Source organism: Gossypium arboreum, chromosome 9 (assembly GCF_025698485.1).
Source record: "Gossypium arboreum isolate Shixiya-1 chromosome 9, ASM2569848v2, whole genome shotgun sequence".
NCBI lineage: Eukaryota > Viridiplantae > Streptophyta > Magnoliopsida > Malvales > Malvaceae > Gossypium > Gossypium arboreum.
Window position 1 is genome coordinate 17,752,400 of NC_069078.1, and position 7,129 is coordinate 17,759,528.

Below are 7,129 nucleotides of genomic sequence, written 5' to 3' on the forward strand. Positions count from 1 at the left end.
CAAGAAACTTACAGTGCCCGTACCTGGGTTTTAAAACCTGTCTTTGGCACATCTGAATCTTTTACCCATAGCTGATAGTAACCAGAATGAAGATCAATCTTCGAAAATATAGTGAAACCTTTCAATTAGTCAAACAAGTCATCAATATGAGGTAGTAGATACTTATTCTTTATTGTGACTTTGTTGAGCTACCTGTAATCAATACACAGTCTTAATGATCCATATTTCTTCTTTACAAATAAAACCGGTGCACCCCAAGGTGAGAAACTGGGTCGAGCAAAGCCTCTGTCAATCAATTCTTGCAACTCGCTTTCAACTCTTTCAATTCGGTAAGAGCCATTCTATAGGGAGCTATGGATATCAGTTTTGTCGCTAGAACAAAATCTATAAAAAATCTCCATTTCTCTACAGGTGGTAAACTAGGTAATTCCTTCAGAAATACATCAGGAAATAAACAACAGGCACTGACTGAATCTTCAACTCATATACTTTAGTATCCAACACATATGCAAGATAAGCATCATACCCTTTTCTGACATACTTCTGTACTGATATAACTGAGATCACAGTAGATAACCCATCCAGTTTATCAGATTCAACGTGAAGTAACTTACCATTCTGACACTTTAACACAATGTATTTCTGTTTACAATTCACCACTGCAACATGCTAGGTTAGCCAATCCATTCCCAAAAACACATCAAATTCATCAAAGGGCAACAGCATTAGATCAGCTGAAAAGCAATAATCCTTTACCATCAACGGATAGTTTTTACAAATTTTATCCACCATAACATACTGGCATAGGGGGTTTGAAACTTTAACCACAAATTTAATGAATTCAATAGGTAAATTTTTAACAGACACTAATTTCATGTATATGTATGAATGTGTTGAACCGGGATCAATCAAATCAGTAATATTAGTATCAAGTAGAGAAAATATACTAGTAATGATGTTTGGTGTAGAGGCATCCTCTCTTACACGTATAGCATATGTCCATTCCGGTGCTTGTGCCTTAGATTTAACTGTTGAGCTTTTCGTAGTACCTCGGCTACCACTGACATTGCCGGGGTGACGAGGTGGTTTGCTCTCGAGGCGAGATTACTCAGTTTCCAAGTTTGATCAATATCTTTTTCAATTCTTTTCGGACAATCTTTGAGAAAATGATCAAGAGAACCACATCGATAACAGGCTCCACTTTTCAAACGACACTTCCCAAAATGAAATTTGTTACAATATTTACATTTCAGTTTGGGATTACCAACACTTCCCACACTCGTTACAGACGGAGATGCATATATCAGGTTAGAGCATTGAAAGCTGATACGATCACACCCCAGAGTGTACCTAGCTCGAACAAGGATCCATTGGTGTTGCCCCAAGGCCCTATCATACGAGCTCGAGCCAAGCAATTCAAAGAGGCCATTTCGGCCTTAGTAAACCAAGTATGTAACACCCCTAACTCGTGACCGACGCCGGTGTCGGACACGAGGGGTTAACGAGACAAATCCTCTTAAAGTACCGACCAATTTGGCATTTCTGGACAGGCTGGAAAACTGCGTCACTGTCGCCTTAAAAATCATATCTCGAGTTCCAAAACTCGGAAACTGGTTTCGTAAATTTTCCCTGAATTTAGACTCATATACCCATCCATGGATTTATTTTTAGAATTTTTGGTTGGGCCAATTGGTACAGTTTATTAGTTAAAGTCACCCATGTTACAGGGATCGACTGCTCTGACCTCCGCGCGTTACAACTTGAATATCTTTCTGTACAGGCCTTTAATACTGGTGCCGTTTGTTTCTAATGAAACTAGACTCAAAATGGAATCTGTACATATAATGTATGACTCATAATTTTTTCTGGATAATTTATGGTAAATTTTCAAAGTCGCGACAGGGGACCCAGAAATCGTTCTGGCCCTGTCTCACGAGAACTTTAATATCTCCCAGTATACTGCTCATATGGTCGTTTCGTTTCATCCATATAAAAATAGATTCATCAAGGATCAGTTCCATAATTTACTCACTATTTAATTCTACTTCTACTATTTTTAGTGATTTTTCAATCTCATCTCACTGCTGCTGTCCGCAACAGTTACTGCAGTAGACTATGCCAATTTCATGAATTTTCCTTGGCCTTAATCATCCATCATACATGACACAAATTATGGCCACCTTAACAAAATTTGAGTTTCTAAGACTCGTGGCTATAGGTTCTAGCATCCCACTCGATGACCACATAGGCCATTTTCACATGGCTTAAAGTTTACAACCCACAATTCGACAAAATATAATAGCCTATACATGCCAAATGTTCTTCAACAACAAAAACAATACCACAAGATTTCAGCCGGTGTGATGACTTCAACGACGGTCCCGAGCACGCAACAATACGAGTCCAAGAGACCTAAAATGGGTGACAAGAAAACACCGAGTGAGTTTACAACTCAGAAGTCATAAGCATTCGTCAATCCATCGATAAAGTTACTACTACATGTACAACAAATGAGGCTAGGTACTCGTCCATATCGAATCTATACCATAATACCTCGGACCTTTCGGTCCAATCTCGCACCAATTCATACATCCACATTTCATATTCTACACAACAAGATAATCAAGCATTTTTACACATTAACTCATTTTTCAGCACAACCATACAATTTCAATCATCACATAGATTTAAGGCTTACCAAATTCAACCCCAAGCATGAACGTATTACCTATTCGTCATGAGCTCAAGGTGCTTACCCGATCCCCGTCCATACTCACTCGATGGAGACACACCCTCCATATAATTGTTCGATTGGAGATATTTATATATATATATATAGTATGCACACACGATGCTTAATACTCGATTTCGCACACTTAGTGCCATGCGATTTAAGCCCGCACACACAGTGCCATGCCCTTCGAGCTCGCACACTTAGTGCCATATATTTCCAGCATGCACACTTAGTGCCATATATTTCCAGCACGCACACTTAGTGCCAATCTCGCCACCGTACACACGTATTGCCCAAGACACTTAGTGCCGAAAGCAAACTTTCTACACATTTCACTATTTCTTTTACATTCAACAATTGTCATCACTCCATACACATACATTTTCATTTATATATATATATCATCCCATTAAACACAATTGCATAAATTTTACAATCATTTAAGCAATATCAAATACGTGCTTAATGACTTACCTCGTATTGGGTAAAATAGTTCCAAGTCGGCTACTCGATGACCTTCGTCTTTCCCTTGCTTGATTCTCCTTCTTTAACTCCTTGAGCTTAATCAATAAATCACTAGTTTAACCATCTTGCTAAACATTCATAATTCAACTACACATGCATATGTATGCTTGTATATTCGGCAACCATTCTTACTAATCGCCCATTTGGTCGATTATACACCTAACCGAATATGTACCACAAACTTGATTCAACATTACCTACATACTCACTTTAATGGCCGAATATATATATATATATGTACAATGTCGACTAACATCTTTTAATCACCTAATTTCATCTCATGAACATTTAATCAAATTTTCCCAATCTAGCATATATTTTCACATCCATTTGTAACACCATGTACAAACACATATACACATATATCAAAACACAAATTTTTACCTATCATGCAACAAGCATAAATCGCACTTATGAGCATGCCATGGCGAATACATCCCACACCATCCCCTTTCAATTTTTGGTCATGGTTAAACAAAGAAAACTCCATGTCTTACTCAAGAATGCTAAAAGAAATTTCAAGAGTAGTCAATCCATCATTACATGTATCATCAACAAGCTTCACATTTAGCATGCAATGGCTTTAACACAATATCAACCTTGGCCAAATACCATTTCTATGGCATAACAAGGATTTGAACCATGGGCTAACATGAACATCAAGTTAGCAACTAAAACATGCATGAATCTCATGACACAACCTCAAACATACCTTAATCTTGACACAAGTATGACCAAATCTCCTTCTAGTTCTCTTCTAAACCAAGCATGAAGCAAAAATCCTTCCTTTTTCCCTTAGTATTTTCAGCCAAGATTTTGAGAATGGATGAACAATTTTTTTCATTTCTTTATTTTTTCTACATAATCCACTAACTAAACATGTTGGAAACATGTTCCCTTGCCCATATTCTTGTCATGGCGGCCACTCACCTTAGGAAGTGGGTTATTTGACATGCAAGGACAACTATTTTCCCACATGTATTAATAGGCCACCTTACAATTGCCTAGCACATTTCTAAATTTTCTCACATAAGTCCTATTTGATAAAAATTCACTTACTATTAACAAAAATCCAAACACGAAATTTTCACACATGCATATATACATATAATGAGCATCAATTATGATGGTTAATTATTATTATGACTCGGTTTGGTGGTCCCGAAACCACTTTCCGACTAGGGTCGATTTAGGGATGTCACAACTCTCCCCCACTTAGAAATTTTCGTCCCCGAAAATCTTACCGGTAAATAGGCTCGGGTATCGCTCTTTCATAGAGTCCTCAAGTTCCCAAGTGGCTTCTTCCATTCCGTGTTTATGCCACAACACCTTCACTAACGGGATTTTCCTATTGCGCAACTCTTTTACTTCACGCCTTATAATGCGAACGGTTCCTCTTCATAGCTCAAATTAGGTGAATCTCAATCTCGATGGAGCAATTACGTGCGATGGATCGACCTATATCGTCAAGCATCGAGACATGAAAACGTTGTGAATCCTTTCGAGCTCGGGGGCAAAATTAATCGATATGCGATCGCCCAACTCGTTCGGATACTTCATATGGCCCGATAAACCTCGGACTCAATTTGCCCTTACGACCAAATCTAAGCACCTTCTTCCAAGGTGAAACTTTGAGAAAGACCTTGTCTCCAACCCGATATTCAATATCTTTTCTTTTCAAATCCGCATACGACTTTTGGCGATCCGGCGCTTTCAAACTTTCACGAATTACTCGAACTTTTGCTCGGCATCCTTAACCAAATCAACCTCAAGAATTTACCTTCACTAAGTTCACCCGAATAATGGGGTACGGCATTTACGATCGTATAAAGCCTCGTAAGGCGCCATCTTAATACTTGATTGAAAGCTATTGTTGTAGGCGAATTCAATCAAAGGTAAATACTGCTCCATGAACCACTAAACTCAAGGATGCAACATCTCAACATATCCTCGAGTATTTGAATTATCTGTTCGGATTGACCATCGGTTTGGGGATGAAAAGCGGTGCTAAAATGCACTTGGTACCCAAAGCATCTTGCAATTTCTTCCAAAATCGCGACGTAAATCTTGGGTCTCTATCCGACACGATAGAAATAGGCACCCGTGTAATCTCACAACTGAGAAACGTACAATTCCGCTTAATTTGTCCATTGAAAAATCAGACGTGCGGGATAAAGTGAGCCGACTTAGTTAGTCTATCGACAACGACCCAAATCGCATCCTTCTTACTCACGACAATGGCGGTCCGGATACAAAGTCCATTGTGACTCGATCCCATTTCCATTCGGGTATCATGATCGGTCAAGTAATCCCGATGGCACTTGATGTTCCGCTTTCACTTGTTGACATATCGACACCTTGAAACAAATTCGAAATGTCTCGTTTCATCACCGCCACCAAAATTGGCGTTTGGTCATTGTACATTTTAGTACTACACGGGTGGATTGACATTCGACTACAATGGGCTTCATTTAGAATTATCGAAATAAGTTCAATTCTTTGGAACACACAGACGACTTCGAACCTCAAACAATCGTCATCATCAATTTGAAACTCGATTCCTTGTTCGAACACACTCACCCGCTTTGCAAGCAACTCCTCATCAACTTTCTCGAGCTTCCCGAATTTGATGAGCCAACAATGGTTTGGCCTTCAATTCGCTACTAACACATTGTCGGGTAGAATAGACAAGTGTACATTCATCGTCAGAAGCAAACAAAGGATTTCCGACTTAAGGCATCCGCAACCACATTGGCCTTTCCCGGTGATAATCAATAACGAGTTCATAATCTTTTAACAACTCGAGCCATCGTCTTTGTCGCAGATTTAAGTCTCTTTGAGTCATCAAATATTTGAGACTTTTGTGATCCGAATACACTTGGCACTTCTCACCAAATAAGTAATGTCGCCATATCTTTAAGGCGAATACGATGGCAGCCAATTCGAGGTCATGGGTTGGATAATTTTTCTCATGTGGCTTTAATTGTCTCGACGCATAGGCCACAACTCGACCTTCTTGCATCAATACACAACCTAACCCAAGTAGGGAGGCATCACTATAGATGACAAACTCTTTGCCGATTCGGCCGTACTAGAACCGGAGCTTTCGTCAAATGGGTTTTCAATTGGTCGAAACTTTTCTGACACTTTTCCGTCCATTCAAATTTGACATCTTTCTGAAGCAGTTTTGTCATGGGTGTGGCTATCATCGAGAATCCTTTCACAAACCGTCGGTAGTAACCAAGCCCCAAAAGCTCCTAACTTCGGTAACATTCCTTGGAGGTTTCCAATTGACTATGGTCAAATTTTGTTCAGTCCACCGACGACACCGATCGGACACCACGTGCCCCAAAAGCTAACCTCTTTCAACCAAAATTCACATTTATTGAACTTTATGATATATCGCTTATCTCGTAAGATTTGCAACACTAGCCTCGGTGTTCAAAGATGTTCGGTTTCATCTTTCGAATAGACCAAAATGTCATCGATAAATACAACTACGAACCGATCCAAGTATGGCCTGAAAATTCTATTCATTAAATCCATAAACACCGCAGGGGCATTAGTGAGCCCAAACGGCATCACCAAGAATTCGTAGTGACCGTACCTCGCTCTAAAAGCGGTTTTGGGTATGTCCGATTCTCGGACCCTCAACCGATAGTACCCGACCTCAAATCTATCTTTGAAAACACCGAGGCTCCTTTAATTGATCAAACAAATCGTCAATTCGTGGCAATGGATATTTATTCTTTATCGTCACTTTATTGAGTTGACGATAGTCGATGCACAACCTCATGGTTCCGTCCTTCTTCTTCACAAACAATACAGGTGCGCCCCATGGAGAAAAACTCGGTCGAGCGAAACCTCTAT